Source organism: Coregonus lavaretus, assembly GCF_964263955.1.
Source record: "Coregonus lavaretus genome assembly, chromosome: 36".
NCBI classification, from domain to species: Eukaryota; Metazoa; Chordata; class Actinopteri; order Salmoniformes; family Salmonidae; genus Coregonus; species Coregonus lavaretus.
Genome location: NC_140023.1, coordinates 16,203,301 through 16,221,444, shown reverse-complemented (window position 1 = coordinate 16,221,444; position 18,144 = coordinate 16,203,301). Strand labels below are relative to the sequence as shown.

Sequence of the window (18,144 nt, the reverse complement as noted above, 5' to 3'; positions counted from 1 at the left end):
TTTTGATGGGACAGGAAGTGTAGTTTCATGAAACACCGGCACAAACTCAGCCAATCAAATGCACAGTAATAAAAGGGAGTGGCGTAGTGATTGAAAGGTAAATATTCCAATCAAACAAACAAAACCAGAAGTGAGGACGTGATGGTTGAAAATGCCCAATCAAATAAACACTATTTAAAAGCTCTGCCATACCACTTCCTTGGGGATGTTTTATACTGGCGGTCATTTTAAATCATGAACTCCTCCTGGAATTTTTACTCGTCACCCCAAGCCAAGGAAATGGTTACGGATAATGTTTATAACGGTACTCAGAGTCAGCAATACTCTACCCCCCACACCCACAACCTTCCGAATCCGCAACAAGGTAAGAAGCAGTCCTATTATTTGTCAACAAAGCAATCCAGCTAGATCACTAAGTTAAATGACTACAGCCAATATAGTCAATAACTAACGTTACTAGCTAGTTAAACTTTGTAGTTAACAGGATCATGTTACATGGATTTTAGTTATAAGAGTAAGAAATTGCATGTTGTTTTGACCAAAAAACAAGCTAGCTAATTGTACCGCAGGTCAACTAATGTTGAATACTTATTGTTACTAGTGAGATTCCAGTAACCAATTATATTATATTGTGATATGTTTAAAAGTTGACAGCTATTACAAATCAGCTGTCAGAAGCTGCATGACGAGCAGTATATGTTGAGCCAATCAAAACTCAATATTCTTAGTGCCTCTCCTAACTTCACATTCTACACCAGTGGGTGCCAACATGTTAAAAAGGAGCTAGAACGGAACATGAAGAGCTACCGCCATTCTATGGAAGAAAAACTGTTCCAAATCGTTGTATAACACTGAACTAAAAAGAGAAAAACTGATAATAACTCACTTATCTATCCGAACGTGCTGTGAAGTGGTTGAGGGAAAGATTGACGAGTTCTCATAAGGAGAACGAGCCGCTAGCAATTAGGCTAGCTAAGCTATTGCTAGCATTTTGTGCGTGTTCATATTGAACCAAGCATATGCACAAGCTGTTAACATTTAGGCTAGCTTAGCTTTCGATCAATTGAAATAGCAAACATTAGTGATCATGCTACTTTTATAAAATGTGATTAGCTATTATCATAATCCATTTGGGTACACAGTTATGTTTTAGATTACTTTATAAGAAATGGTGTAAGATTACTTTATAAGAAATGGTGTATAGGTGTAAGCACTAGTACTTTCCATTTGCCCAGGCTAGTCTATTGTTCAGTCCACGTGAGCTCGGTGCTGTAGTTGTGTAAAGTCCTTTGCATTGCCCAGGCTAGTTTATTGTTTAGTCCACGTGAGCTCGGTGCTGTAGTTGTGTAAAGTCCTTTGCATTGCCCAGGCTAGTTTATTGTTTAGTCCACGTGAGCTCGGTGCTGTAGTTGTGTAAAGTCCTTTGCATTGCCCAGGCTAGTTTATTGTTTAGTCCACGTGAGCTCGGTGCTGTAGTTGTGTAAAGTCCTTTGCATTGCCCAGGCTAGTTTATTGTTCAGTCCACGTGAGCTCGGTGCTGTAGTTGTGTAAAGTCCTTTGCATTGCCCAGGCTAGTTTATTGTTTAGTCCATGTGAGCCTGGTGCTGTAGTTAAAGTGTAAAGCATTTTGACTAAGTTTTATTTTCTTATTCCTGTAAGAAATTAAAGCTAAGAGCTATATTAATGTTTATATGAAAGATACTCATGGTATATATATTGTGTGATCCTGTTTGTAAAACAGGTCAGGTTTTTTTTGTATGGATTCAGTTCCACCAAGGATGGTGAGCCACCCGAACCCAGGACATCCATACAAATATTTGCACGCAAAGATTTATTTTTCCTTTTCCTTAGAGGATACTGAATTTGCACTGCCCTACCATGGTGTGGTAGAATCTTTGTTGCAAGACATCATAGCGCCATACATTGTAGTGGAACTGTCATAAGCACATACCACATTTAAACACCTTACAGTGTTTATTGATATGCACAGTCACTCACATTTGATTCCATCTCATTGTGTTTTATAAGTCAGTATTTGTGAATTGGGTTGTGTTTTCCTGTGGATTCATGTTTATTGTATTTGCATTGGACATTGAACGCCGAGATACCCTCAGATTAAAATAGAGTTGGGTGCACCCTAATAAACTATAGGCGGGATATATGGCCGATATTCAAGTCTATTGTACTGTTGATGTATTGAAAACATATTGAGCTCATTGTACTGTTGATGTATTGAATTCATATTGGAGCTCATTGTACAAATTTCACATATCCATTTTTACTCAAGGTGATTCATTTTTTTGTAAGTATTTTTATTTACAAAATACAAGCCGGCATTCTTTTCCTAAATTATTCAGTTGTTCTGTTTTCATTTCTACCTACTGCTCCAGTAGCAAACCTAACTGGTCCAATAGAGTTTAAGCTTAAACATACAGTAGCCCATAGTGTTAAGCAATTGTTACATTATTTTTATATTTTTTAGGGGGTAATGTTAGCTGGCAAGCAAAGTTTGCTAGCTAGCTACCAAAACATAGTTGGCTAATGTTAGCTACCCCACAGATAGCTTGGTAGCTAGCTAATTAATGTTAGCTAGCTAACCAAGCCTAGTAAAATACAGCAAAGGAGACAAGCGGCTATTGACCGTTAATTTTTTTCATTGATACAATTAGCTTGTGGGACCCACCAGGAATCTCTTAGTGCGAGGGAACGATGCATCATCAAACGAGGGCATGGATTTCCAACAACTCATGGCCAGGTTGAATCAGATGCCGGTCTACAACACAGTGGCTGATATGAACGAAATGCTAACACAAGTAGCTAAACTATTCCAACAACAACAGCAGCTACAGCAGAGCTCTTCTCCAGTGACTGCCCCAGAACGGGCATTTGTCGGGCAAGACGGAATGAGCTATCCGTAAGTTCAATGTTTACTTCTACAATTTGCACATTGGTGGTAGCTAATGTTGAATATTTGAATCCTGTAAATTTGCTAATGATGGTGTTTTAATAGTGGGCAGTAAGGGATCTACACATTATGCTGGCAAGGACAAATATATGCCTCAAGAAAAGTAAGGACAAATTTGTATTTGTTTATGACTTTGAATTTGACCAAAAAAAAAGTCCAACCAAGCAATGCAGGGTAGGTTGTTGTATGATGGCTATCTTAGCATTCTCAAATATGTTACATTAAATAGTGGTGCGAATTTCATGCATAAACTTCATTTTAGGTTTTTTCTTTGTCATGTCTCAGGAAAAACAGTCCTCACAACACCTGTGTACTGTCTGTTGGTCAGCCAGCTGAGATTAAGGTACACAGATGGAGAGTGGAGCATGGCAGAGTTTGAAGGTGAGTAGTCCCAGAAAGACATGGACTGACTGTAACATAGTTCTACAGCTTACAATTTTCTGAAGGATTTTGATGCATATAACCATTGCTAATACACCACACTGACTGAATTAGCAACCATTGGTGTGTGTGTGTGTGTGACAATGGTGAGGTGTGAGTGTCAGGATAACTACATGGCATGTCTCGGGCTGGACACATTGGCAGTCAGGATCTCTAGTCTCCACCGAGTGTTGTTAACGCCCCATGGTTCCCCTTATCCAACAGTCGGTGGAGAAACCAGCTTGAGTGTTCAGAGATAAAACACCTAAGTTCTTCTGACTGGCATGGAAGTGGCTAGAGTCTTCAGAGGTAAGGATAATTATGAGTCTGAAACTAGGGTATTTGGTGCAGTGTAGTTAGCTAGCTCACTTCTCAACTGAAATTAGTTAGTTACATGAAAATCCCCACGTTTTAGACTCAGTAACAGTAACACACATCCGCGTGGCTGGCTACCTGTCATTTTGATAACTATGTTACTGTGTCAACTGTGGATGGATTGATAACCTAACATTAGTCTCACTAGCAAGCTAGCTACTCAGCTAGCCTGGTAATTTACAGGCCTGACATAGCTACGATGATTAGGCTAGCCCAGCTAGTTAGTTGCCTGAGAATTAATAAAGGCTTGTTTACATGTTGGGATTATCTTCATTTTCAACATGAACTGCTAATTTACAACAAAGAATATTCCTAATGCTGCAGTGAATTTAGTTTTGATCACCAATCATGTGATGGTCATACAAGTTAGCTAGCTAGTTAAGTAGCTAACTAACTAGGGTAATTGGCTTGACACCAATGTTACATTCTAGCTAGCTACATAACTAACTAGTTACATCGATAAGTGGCTTGGGGAATCATTTTAAACAGCTATCGATATGCTTTATATTAGCTAGCTACCTACCCAACGTTAGATATTTCACGGCCAACGATTAAACTAACATTAACTTGGTGTGACAACAAGCTAGCTAACGTTAGCTATCAAGTTAACGTAGCTAGCTAGCTAGGCTAAGTCACAAATTTGACAGGTCGGCTAGCTAGTTCTGCCGTAGTTTACATTGTTGACAACACACAGTCGGGGTGAAACAATGACTGTGTGAATTTAGCTGTTACTAGATTTATGACTCATCAACTAGCAAACTAACATTGCACAAAACTGTGTAGTCCAAACTGAACTGCGAAAATAGCCTACCTGTATGTTTGCAGTTCCAAGATGGAGTCCTGTACAATTTCAACTGCTAGTTAGCTAGCAAGCTAACTGGCCAACAGTGGTGACCAAAAATCAATTACAACATATAGGACAATTAAAATATTTTGACATCCCAGTACGTGAGACACATTAAAACCCACAACTATTGATTCAAAAGCTAAATTGTTCCTAATATGGATAAATGAAACACATAAACCGGCTGTCAATCTGTTCTTGGTAAACACACTGACGTGGAAAACCTGGGTCTTCACAACCAAGCTTGCTGCACTGGGATGGTTAGACCCTTTGACAGCTCTCTAACTAAGCCAATCGCCTGTTATGTTTGACAGCTCTCTAAGCCGATGAAATATAATTCTTATTGGGAAAAATATCTCCAATCACTAGAAGACGGAAGTTTTTTTTACATTTATCATAACTAGCTACATAAACTTCTGTTGACTTATCCATAAGCGAATGTTTTCTAGCTACCTGAAATCAAGGAATCTAAATGGGCGGGACTAACCGTAAGCAAGGTTGATTGAGTGTTCGTGATGACTAAAGCATTATGGTCAGCATCCTTGGCATTGCAAAAGACTGCAGCACTAGGCTACGTTTTTGTAATCTGATATTAACAACAACACAAACTGTAATTGTAGCCTATGTTCCCAATACTTATTTGATTTGATTTATATGGTTGGTTCATCTGTTCATACACATGTATGAAGGTTTTGGTTGATTGATTCTGTTGGTGGCCCATTATGATGAAATTATCATACAAAATTATTTCTGGAGCCAATGCTTCCTTATGCATTTATGGCTGTGCTATTCTTTAGCATTAGAAAATGTAGGCACTGTAGTTATTTCCATAATGGTTGATTAATCAATAGATAGGCCTATTAACCGTGTAGGGAAGGACAACTTAATGTAAAAATATTCAAAATAAAATGTAACGTTAGGCTACAGTGCAGCATAAATCGATTGTTTTTGGAAAATGAAAGCATTTATGTTTCTATGTGCCGTGTAAAGATTTTGTAGGGTTTTCTATAATTTATCCAAATGGAATGTACAGTATATCAAAACCCTTATCTCGCTGTGTGAAGTCAGTGGCCCGTTTCTAACCTGAAAGTATTACTTTCTGTTTCAAACATGCAGCAGCAACTCCTTACAATCAAAAGCCCTCTATTTGCTTTTTTGCTAAGTGTTTGATCACCTGTGAGGTTTGTAATTGCAACATTTCATCTGCAAATAAATGCACGTCATATACACGCCAACCCCACTGAAGCAATAACAAGACAGATGTCTTTATGGATGTCAGTCATACACCTGTACCTACATGACATTTGTGGTATGTACAGGTGTATGGTTATATTTTGTACAAATTGTAGTGAACATCTGTCAAATTAGTACAAATAAAAACCTGGAACCTTTTAGATGATCGTATTTCATCAACAAAACTAAAATTGTTCAACAGTTTGCACATTGAAACAATGTGTTGATTTATTCATCAAACAGCAGAATCATTCTTCCATAATAATGGACGACAATGTGAAAGAAGTAGGCTATTGAATGATAATTTATGATGGTATGTTGCGCTATCTGTGTAATATGATGTGTCCTCATCTGACCCATAGTGTGATATGTTTTGACTGAATGTCCCCGTCATTCTGTTTCCACACTTCTTCTCCACACTATGTGAAACATCTGGATTTCTTTTGATTACATTTACTTCATCCAAACTGCAAATATTTACTCAAGATATCTGGGAAGTGGTCCTTTGTAGCTCAGTTGGTAGAGCATGGCGCTTGTAACGCCAGGGTATTGGGTTCGATTCCCAATGTATGCACGCATGACTGTAAGTCGCTTTGGGTAAAAGCGTCTGCTAAATGTCATATGTTATGTACGTAATACTAAGCATTATTCATAGTTACACTATTACAGACTGCTAAAACTAATGCAAACATTTGGAATCAGTTGACAATGAAACCTAGGATGTTTTCCATTGCAGAGTTAGTTATAGGATTCCTTTGATGTCATATTTCTCAGGCGATTGAATCTAACTCATGTGTTTTGATTATGTCTTCATTTTAAGGCAGCCGTTTGCTGGTGGCCTCATTTGATGGAGTTCGGCATAGGCCTACAGTAGCCTTGCCTGCCAGGCGGTTGTAAGAAATCTGACAAAATCAGGTTTAAGGCACAGTAAGCCTATAGGTGTTGTAATAAGAAACAGTATATAGCTTAGGCTATTATTAAAGGGATTTGTGACTACAAGCTAAAGACAGATTGGGATTTCTGAAAACAATACTCGTTGTAAAATGGTGATGGACCTTCAAATCCATTAGCTTTCGCCAGTGACTAAATCATATGGTGAGACACCTTGATTCATCAATATTGGCTAATTGACATAAAATGATGAATATGTACAAGGTACGCCTTCTATATAGTTTGGAATGCCATTGGGCAAAAATCTCTGAAGCTGGAGACTCTCCCTCATTAACTTTAAGCATCAGTTGTCAGAGCAGTTTTGTTTACTCCATATGTAACTCTGTGTTGTTGTTGTTTTTATCGCACTGCTTTGCTTTATCTTGGCCAGGTCGCAGTTGTAAATGAGAACTTGTTCTCAACTGGCTTACCTGGTTAAATAAAGGTGAAATAAATAAATAAATAAATAAATAAATAATGACAAAGGACACACACAGCAAATTGGCCAGTGTTAACTAGTGTTGATTTTTCAGTGTAACATTTCTAGTTTTCATTCAGGAGTTACATTAACTGTGTAAGAGTTAAATGAACACTCAGTGGTGTAAAATAACCCCAGTGTTAATAACCTGAGTTGGGCGTTCTTCAGTGCGTGGATGGTTGACAACCCTCAATACCTGTTTAGCCTACACGTAACTGTCACGTTATAGCCTACAGGTTATTCATTTGCAATTTAGCAGAAGCTCTTATCCAGAGCGACTTACAGCTAGTGAGTGCATACATTATTTTTTCATACTGGCCCCCGGTGGGAATCGAACCCACAACCCTGGCGTTGCAAACGCCATGCTCTACCAACTGAGCTACACGGGACCTTATTCACATATCAATAATGATACATCCAAGAAAGACTTCATTATTCTAAAGTAATTGTCGCCATGCGTTTGTTGTAATGTTGAAATTGAAATACAATACAATTATTGGCTATTTTGACTCAGATCTATATCAGCTGGACATCGATATCAGCTGGACAAAGCGAAGCGAAAAGCAACGCAAGCCGAGGCTACAGAGAAAAGTGGCGGGGAGAGGACGCATTCATGTGAGAGTGCATGGCTGCAAGATAGAGGGAGAGAGAGAAAGGGAGAGCGAGTGTGTGTGTGTGTGTGTGTGTGTGTGTGTGTGTGTGTGTGTGTGCGTATGTGTGTGCGGGTTGCTTGCGCACGAGCGCGCACTGTGAAGTTGGTACCAGGCAAGTAAAAGCGGTGAAGTGGGCAGTCCTTTCTGTAGTGGACCTGTCGCACAAGATATTTAGCATAAAGTCAGTCCCCCCGCTGTATGGGGATCAAGCTTTCACTCTTCGACTGCCTTCATGTCTGACAGCATTGAAAGAGGGAAACTGACGATTTTTTACTTTACAGCCAGAGGAACTTTCTTCATGTCAGCAGCATCTCATTCGGACAACCATTAACCCACATCAAGCTTGCCTTTTCGGGGGATTAATTTAACCAGACCGGGATTTCATGTAAGTGCAATTAGGATAGTCTCTCAGTACAACTCCAAATGTCGTGGTTGTTTCTGTTATGACAGCATGTGCAGTAGGCAAGCAAATTAGTAGATTACCCTTGTTTGAACTATCAATCAATAACGTAGCCTATACATTGTTGTATTAGGGTTGATAGTCTGAAACTGCCAGGCCAGGCTACCTCACAAACTCAAACTTTACCAGCAAATTACTCTAAAGTTATTGACCAAAGTTTTAGGATACTCGGTAAGTCCGTTAACATGATTTAGGTAACTGTGTGGTTAAACTTGTATTGACCAGGGTAAAATAAATAGACTCATGTTAAAAGTTTACTTCATTATTAATGAAGATGATGATGATGATGATTATGATGATGATCTGTCACATCTGGCCTTATAAACTCAAAATTATGTTCCAGATAAGAGTGCACTCCGTTACTATAACCATAGCCGTAATGCATGCCCGTATCTGAATGAAACATACATCTATTAGGCCTAGCCTGTGTACCTTGACAATAACACTGAAAGTGTAGACCACAATGTATCTAAAATGATCTCTAATATTGGCCTTGATTCATTTCTTAGTAGGTAAGGGTTAAACGTTTTGAAACCTTGCATATGCTCCTCTTGTGAAATGTAAATTTGCTTTAATTCAGTTGAAAAATAAGTCTCAGTTTCCATCTTTCTAAAGCTAAATAAAATAGTGTTTTTTACTAGCATTTAATATATCAGAATATATCAGAATTGATATACATGCTAACGCATTTTGCCCATTGTTTGTCCAAATTATAAGCTCTTTCGAAATGCAACTCATATGATAGGCTACGTTTTGTCTTGCATGGGGGGCGCGCTCTGTGAGAATATTTCAGAGGTCAAAAGTTTTTGGGGAACTACCCGAAATTGATAGGTGGCAGGTGCTCCGGAGCTACAAGAGACCTCAGAAAGAAAAACAGAGCTGCGCCCGCTCTACCTTCTGCCCCCTCCCGTCTAGGCCTCGGAACTCTCTCCATACAAACATGCGTGCGCTCACTCATCCCTGAACATGGTTTATGTTTTCAAGCATATATTTAAGTATAAATCACTGCTATTGTTTCATATAGGCTAACAATCCTTTGTTGGGTCCATGTTTGTGGCCTATTTGGTCATGAAATAGGCTACTGCGTAAAAAAAAGGAAAACATAGGCCTATGTCTAAAAAGGGTATAGGCTATAACGAATTCAACTTTATACTACTTCATTCTAACACTATAGCCTATAGATGTTTACAATAATTGAAGAATTCTTTAGATAGATGTCATGCAGAAATTTGAATGCCAATCATAATTTATTTAATTTATTTGATAGCAACGTGTCTTACACAGCTTGGCCTATTCTAAATATGGTAGGCCTATACAGGGGTATTTTAAAAGTGGTATATAAAAGATATAATAAATATATAAATAAGAAAAAACGAATTTCTGTAGTAGCCTACAACGTTGAACAACAAGTGTCACTCTATTTATTCGATTTTAAGAGTGATATGTCACCAAGATTTTATTATTTAGGCCATGTAATTTTTTCATTGCATGTTATTTTGTAGTTTTCAGTCTGACACGTGTTCCACATCACATGTGAAGTTAAAGATCAAGAGAATATCAGATGTGATCATTTGTGTATTATAAGTATTGTGGTCCTCTGTAGCTCAATTGGTAGAGCATGGCGCTTGTAACGCCAGGGTAGTGGGTTCGATCCCCGGGACCACCCATACGTAAAAATGTATGCACACATGACTGTAAATCGCTTTGGATTAAAGCGTCTGCTAAATGGCATGTTATTATTATAATAAAACATATATTTGTATTAGGCTATGGAATCATACGGTTTTGAAATGAAAACCCCTGAGTTGTTTGAACGAAACATTTTGGCGTAGCCTATTCTGTTAATTCAGCGTCAAATCATGGGATAGTGTTGAATTAAAATGTGACAAGGGATAGGCCTATAATTTAGGGTGCAACATTGTCTTCCAAATAACCTGTAATTCTCAGTCATTATAATTGTCAGGTGTAAAATGTGATCATGCAATGGGCCTCAGCCATCAAGCTATGACAATTAGCCTAACAGTTATTTCTTATAGGCATATTAATTGTTGATATTGTCGAATTGTCCCTGTGTAGTAGACTACTTGTAAGCTACCTCTAGATTTAGCATTATTTAGCATGATACATTTCACTCAAAATATAGATATAGGCTAATTTATATTTTTAATTGCTCCTATTTCAGATTGCTTTCTGTTTATTAATTGAACACTTTATTGTGAATCTGAACGTACAGACAAAGCTATAACGTTATTCACATGGCCTACCAGCCAAATAATCTGTAATAAAACCTTTATGCGCACGTTTAAAATGTTCTGATAAATACAAAATATAATAGCCTAATAATAATAATAATAATAATAATAATAATAAAATTGACTTTATAACATCGAAATTGTTCAGAAAATAACTTGGGAGATTGAGAAATCCAAGTTCATGGTGTGCTTGTAGAGTAACCTCGTTTTGCCACTCCCGGTAATATGCAAATGAATGTTAGGAGGGGAGAAATTAACATCTACAAACATTGGGCCGAAATTCCATCTGCCGCCTCCTCGAGAAGGCCCTTAATAAGTTCTCAGACAGCAAAGTGACACACATCTTAATCAAGTCTTAATCCAAGGAATTAATTCTCAACGCGTTTATGAATAATTCCAAGGCTAATGCACAAGTCCGTGGAAATGTAAGCAGTCTGCCTCTGCCGTAACAACAGATGGAACCAGCAATCTCCTGAAAAATGAGAAGATTTCTGCTTCCATTATTTTTATTATCAGATGTATATTTTAATGAGACCGATTTCGTATAGGCTACTGCTTATGCAAAGCGCTCTGCTTATGCAAACTAGAGACCCCATCTCGCATCGACTCCTACTTATGTTGATTTGCGCAAAGAGTTGAACACGAGTTATACTTCATTCAGTTCATAAGACTATGAGTAAACGTACACTTCCATCTATGCTTATAGCAATGTTTTATGCTCTTAAAGCGAACGGTGGAGACAGAAAACAGAGGAACACAGAGGTGGAATTTGGATGGTGAGAGTGGTGGTGCACTGCTCCCAATTTAACAATGCATGGCACACTAGCACGAGAGCAAGTCCTTAGAAAACATCACAGTAATTCTAATAAAGTTGTTGAACTACCAAGGTTACACAATCAATTGCTATGGGTTATGTTTGACAGACAAGCAATTTGCCTGTAACATTTCAGCATGTCAGGTTACGATCAAGTATCTGGTATAGCTATATCAACATAAGTAGGCATATTTGTAGACTATTTTGACTATTGAACAAGAAAAAAATTATGATCTATAATCTGACTATGAATAGTATCATCATTTGTTATAATTATTCCTATTATAATACATGTATTATTACCATTGTTCACATTTAGTGACTAGATTGACTCACTTATTTCAACGGGTGAACAATTTGTTATATACAAGATGTCTAAATTATGAGTAATTTATGGTTGAAATAGAGTGCATGCTTTTTGACAACATAATCAGGCATCTCTGATACATTTTTAGGAAAGGATACATTCTCAACTGTAGGCCTACACATTTATGCACATTTCTATGATAAATTAAAGGAGCCACCATAGTGAAAATGTTATATTTTCATAGATATTAGGTGAAGTAAATGATTGATATTGTGACAGATGTTGTGAAATATAAGCAGATAACAATGAACTAGATTAATTGGTAATTAACTAAGTCATTATCATAACATACCCTATAAACATTTAGGACATTGCACCTATAGTTATTATGTTATGAGTAGGGATAACCTTTATAAAATGAATGCACTAAATAACACAACATTATTGTAAATCTGGTGTGTCTCTTGAAATTCATAAAAGCTTGGTGTCCATTTTATCAATGTGTTCTTGTTAGACCCATGATGGGTTGTTGGCCTTATCTAATTCTAGGGAAGGGAGTTGATTTGGAATACGAAATATAATAATGTCGCGGCTCTGAAGGGGGCACTGACACCTTGTTCTAGGCGAAATGACGGGCAAGCGTTACCACACTCCCTGCCAAGCTTCCCAGCCTCTCACAGCACTGCTCTGACACGGTCCCATACATCACTGTCAAAGTTGATATGTGTCTGACTGTGTCATATTCATATTTCTGACCAAAATACTGTACTTCTCTGGTGTCATAGCCCTACACACAAAGCAAAGGACTGCACCTGTTGCTCTCTCTCAGGCAACTATCCTCTGAGTTTTGCTGTGGGTTGCTTTGCAATGAGACTGGGTTATTTTTCAGTTTAGGACTTTGTTGTAGACCAAACAGATATGTCCTATATGGCACATATTGACTATTGATTTCAACAACTTTACATTTAATTTCAACAAGCTTACACAATAGAGAATCAAAAGCAATAATTATATTTAATTACTTAAATTTGACAAGCAATTGTAATGATTTCAGCATAATCTTCTTTATCAAATTAGACTGGTTGTTCAATCAACTGAAATACCATTAGACCTGCAAGTCAACATTAGCCCACAAAACCATATCAGAACCTCATTAGTAATATAGCTAGCCTCAGCACAGAAGCAGTACATTTTGTAAAGCATTCGCTCTGTGAGAATTGACCTTATCCTTAATCTCCCTTCTCTCCTTCAGGGGCAGAACAACGTCACTGGGAAAGATACTAATACCATAGAATAATATATTCCAAAATGCTTTATACTTTGCGAAGGATGAATATCTATTTATCAGCTTTTGCATGGCTCTTTTCACATTTTAAATTCTAGCCTGTATTAGAGCAAGAGGGCTTGATCACAACCCTGCCCCCTGTGTGTCCCAGTTTCCCTCATTGTGATTGGATATGGGCTTACTTGGTCTTTACTCTGCAAAAGCTTTGCTGGAGTGTTTATAAATCATGGATGTCATGTGGGAGACTAAGGGAGATGGTGCAATAGTTCTACTGTGATTTATAATACACATGGGAATAAGGATTTTGAAACATTGAGGAGAGAACTACATTGGCATAAGTATGTATTTATCATTGTCTACTTGTATCAAACAACATCAAGTTTTATATTTGATATCCAACCGGTACTTTTGAAAAATGTGATACTCATTTATAACTTCTAAAATCATGATGCATGGCAACTTTAAAATGCTTGAACAGAAGGGATTGTAAGTGTATGTTTTTTGTTGGACTCACTTGCTTTTTCTGTCATGGTGAATTCAAATCTTAAGGTCTTGACCAACATGACATATCATAAACACTTTGTTTTATTCATGTAATTCTTCCAACTTTGAAGTGGAATACAAATATTTTTGATAGGCTTATCTGTATGGAGATGTGCATAACACATCATGAGGCTTCATCATGTAGGGCTTCTTCTGAGATGTCAAGGGCAGAGGCACTCACATAGATGAGCGGATGACTGTCAGGGATGTTCTGTAGAAATTACAAGGAGGGGAAATGGAAATACAGCTAGTATTTGCTTGATATGGTGACTCAGTTTGAGGACTTATTCAATTTACCATTCAAACTGACAACGAGCTCTCCATCAAGTTAGTCTGCAAATGTTGATGGTCAGCAAGTTGGTTGATCAGATCAGAGCCCCCAACCAGTACAGTACTTAAATGAAAATGACTGGGAAATGTGTACTACATTTAATAGTATCCAGCTGAGGCAGTGTTACTTAAATAATTTTGGTACAAGGCAAAGATATATATATATATATATATATATATATATATATATATATATATATATATATATATATATACAGTACCAGTCAAAAGTATGGACACACCTACTCATTCCAGAGTTTTTCTTCATTTTTACTATTGTCTACATTGTAGAATAATAGTGAAGACATCAAAACTATGAAATAACACATATGGAATCATGTAGTAACCAAAAAAGTGTTAAATAAAAACATATTTTATATTTGAGATTCTTCAAAGTAGCCACCCTTTGCCTTGATGACAGCTTTGAACACTCTTGGCATTCTCTCAACCAGCTTCATGAGGTAGTCACCTGGAATGCATTTCAAATAACAGGTGTACCTTGTTAAAAGTTAATATGTGGAATTTAATGCATTTGAGCCAATCAGTTGTGTTGTGACAAGGTAGGGGTGGTATACAGAAGATAACCCTATTTGGTAAAAGACCAGGTCCATATTATGGCAAGAACAGCTCAAATAAGCAAAGAAAAATGACAGTCCATCATTACTTTAAGACATAAAGGTCTGTCAATACGGAACATTTCAAGAACTTTGAAAGTTTCTTCAAGTGCAGTTGCAAAACCCATTAAGCCAGGGTTCTTCATTTCCGGTCCTGGAGGGCCGAAACACTTCTGTTTTTTATTTCTACCTGGTAGTTAATTGCACTCACCTGGTGTCCCAGGTCTGAATTAGCCCCTGATTAGAAGGAGAGGATGAAAAACAGAGGTGTTTCGGCCCTCCAGGACCGGAATTGAAGAACCCTGCATTAAGCACAATTATAAAACTGGCTCTCATGAGGACCGCCACAGGAAAGGAAGTCCCAGAGTTACCTCTGCTGCAGAGGATAAGTTCATTAGAGTTACCAGCCTTAGAAATTGCAGCCCAAATAAATGCTTCACAGAGTTCAAGTAACAGACACATCTCAACATCAACTGTTCAGAGGAGACTGCGTGAATCAGGTCTTCATGGTCGAATTGCTGCAAAGAAACCACTAATAAAGGACACAAATAATAAGAAGAGACATGCTTGGGCCAAGAAACACAAGCAATGGACATTAGAAATCTGTCCTTTTGTCTGATTAGTCCAAATTTGAGATTTTACGTTCCAACTGCCATGTCTTTGTGAGACGCGGAGTAGGTGAACGGATAATCTCTGCATGTGTGGTTCCCACCGTGAAGCATGGAGGAGGAGTGATGGTGTGGGGGTGCTTTGCTGGTGACACTGTGTGATTTATTGGTTACTACAAGATTCCATATGTGTTATTTCATAGTTTTGATGTCTTCACTATTATTCTACAATGTAAGAAATAGTAAAAATAAAGAAAAACCCTTGAATGAGTAGGTGTGTCCAAACTTTTGACTGGTACTGTATACAGTGCCTTGAAAAAGTATTCATCTCTGTCACGTTCGTTGAATACAGGATTGGACCAAGGTGCAGCGTGGTATGCGTACATGTTCGTTTATTGAATAAACACAGAACAAAACGAAAGCAAGGTAATGTGAAGTTCTAAAGGCTAACATCAAACACACAGAAACAAGATCCTACAACATAGGTAGGCAACATAGCTGCCTAAGTATGATCCCCAATCAGAGACAACGATCGACAGCTGCCTCTGATTGGGAACCACACCCGGCCAACATAGATCTACAATATCTAGATCTTACACATAGAAATTCACACCCTGACCAAACCAACTAAAGAAAACCGGGCTCTCAAGGCCAGGGCGTGACAGTACCCCCCCCCCCCCCCCCCCCAAAGGTGCGCACTCCGGCCGCACCAACCTGACTCATTAGGGGAGGGTCCGGGTCGTGACGTCCTCTCCCTTTCTGCCTCCCCGTTGCACCTCTGGTCCGGTCTGGACCTCGGTGCAATGCTTCCCCTCTCAGTCCTCCCACGATGCACCAAGCCCTGTCTGGACTCTGGTGTGGGAGGCCCCAACCCTGGAGAGGGGTTGACGTCTGGTTCTGGAGTGGAGCCGCTGACCGGAGCTGAACTGGACCTGGTGGAGCGGACTGCTCTGGCTCTGGACTGGAGCAGCTGACCGAGGATGGACTAGGTACCGGTGGAGCGGACTGCTCTGGCACTGGAGTGGAGCAGCTGACCGGAGCTGGAATGGGCACCGGTGGAGCGGACTGCTCTGGCACCAGCTGTTCCGGGCTGGGGACACGCACCACTGGTCTGGTGCAAGGAACAGGCACGGGCCGCACCGGGCTGGGAACACGCACCACTGGTCTGGTGCGAGGAGCAGGCACGGGCCGTGCCGGACTGGAAACACGCACCACTGGTTTGGTGCGGGGAGCAGGTACAGCAGAGCAGGTACAGCAGAGCAGGTACAGCAGAGAGCTCTAAAGACTGAGCTCTCTGCTGCTGGAGGGTTAATTCCTCTCTCAGCTTCGCTTGTTGCCTGGCCAGCTCCTCTATCCGTGCAACCATTGACTCCTTCTCCCTAAGGGCCTCCTGCAGCGCCTCATTTTGAAGGGAGCTCTCCTGCACTATCTACGCGATCAGCCCCCGTAAGGTGGTTGTCTCTTCTGTTAGAGTGCTAATATGCAGGTCTCTCCGAGCCTCCTGCTGCTTAGCCAACCACCCCGTGTGCCCCCCCCCAAACATTTTCTTGTGGTTGCCTCTCGGGCTTCCTTAGCGGTCGGCACCGTTGGCGTCGCCGTTGATCCTCTCCTGCCTGGGCTTCTACCTTCGCCCAGGGTCCTTTACCAGCAAATATCTCCTCCCAAGACCACATCTTCCCCACCTGTGTCCAGGGTGTTTGCTCCTCCTGGGCACGCTGCTTGGTCCGTTGGTGGTGGGATCTTCTGTCACGTTTGTTGAATACAGGATTGGACCAAGGTGCAGCGTTGTATGCGTACATGTTCGTTTATTGAATGAACACCGAACAAAACAACAAAAGCAACGTAACGTGAAGTTCTAAAGGCTAACATCAAACAAGCCAAACACACAGAAACAAGATCCCACAACATAGGTAGGCAACATGGCTGCCTAAGTATGATCCCCAATTAGAGACAACGATCGACAGCTGCCTCTGATTGGGAACCACACCCGGCCAACATAGATCTACAATATCTAGATCTTACACATAGAAATTCACACCCTGACCAAACCAACTAAAGAAAACCAGGCTCTCAAGGCCAGGGCGTGACAATCTCCCTTGGCATTTTTCTTATTTTGTTGCATCACAACCTGTAATTTAAATTGATTTTTATTTGAATTTCATGTAATGGACATACACAAAATAGTCCAAATTGGTGAAGTGAAATGAAAAAAATAACTTGTTTCAAAAAATTCGAAAACATTTATAACGGAAAAGTGTTGTGTGCATATGTATTCACCCCCTTTGCTATGAAGCCCCTAAATAAGATCTGGTGCAACCAATTACCTTCAGAAGTAATATAATTAGTTAAATAAATGTCACATGATCTGTCACATGATCTCAGTATATATACACCTGTTCTGAAAGGCCCCAGAGTCTGCAACACCACTAAGCAAGGGGCACCACCAAGCAAGCGGCACCATGAAGACCAAGGAGCTCTCCAAACAGGTCAGGGACAAAGTTGCGGAGAAGTACAGATCAGGGTTGGGTTAAAAAAAAATATCCAAAACTTTGAACATCCCACAGAGCACCATTAAATCCATTATTAAAAAATGGAAAGAATATGGCACCACAACAAACCTGCCAAGAGAGGGCCGCCCACCAAAACTCACGGACCAGGTAAGGAGGGCATTAATCAGAGAGGCAACAAAGATACCAAAGATAACCTTGAAGGAGCTGCAAAGCTCCACAGCGGAGATTGGAGTATCTGTCCATAGGACCACTTTAAGCCATACATTCCACAGAGCTGGGCTTTACAGAAGAGTGGCCAGAAAAAAAGCTATTTCTTAAAGAAAAAAATTCTAAGTAGTTTTCAAATCTGTTTGAAAATCACTGTTTTTAAAATGTTTGAACTTTTGATGATTTCATCGGGTATAACTTTTTAACAAAAAAAAGTATACAAAACGTAGAAATGCGCCGTATTCGCATATGTCAGTGGAGGCTTCTGAGGGGAGGACGGCTCATAATAATGTCTGGAACAGAGCAAATGGAATTG

At 39.4% G+C, this 18,144-nt stretch overlaps 1 protein-coding gene across 3 annotated transcripts in view; it reads right to left on the bottom strand.

Annotated features, from left to right (window-relative positions):
• The window catches only part of LOC311110629 (Golgi-specific brefeldin A-resistance guanine nucleotide exchange factor 1-like), an 86,595-nt gene extending 81,740 nt beyond the window's left edge, over positions 1 to 4,855 (bottom strand). For 2 of the 3 annotated variants that reach the window (XM_084153161.1, XM_084153162.1), the window contains exon 1: positions 4,572 to 4,838. The gene's annotated coding sequence lies outside the window, so the exon portion shown is untranslated. Of the gene's footprint in view, positions 1 to 4,571 lie in introns of all 3 variants that reach the window. The other variant, XM_084153160.1, reaches the window with a different exon arrangement.
• Between the last annotated feature and the right edge of the window lie 13,289 nt (positions 4,856 to 18,144).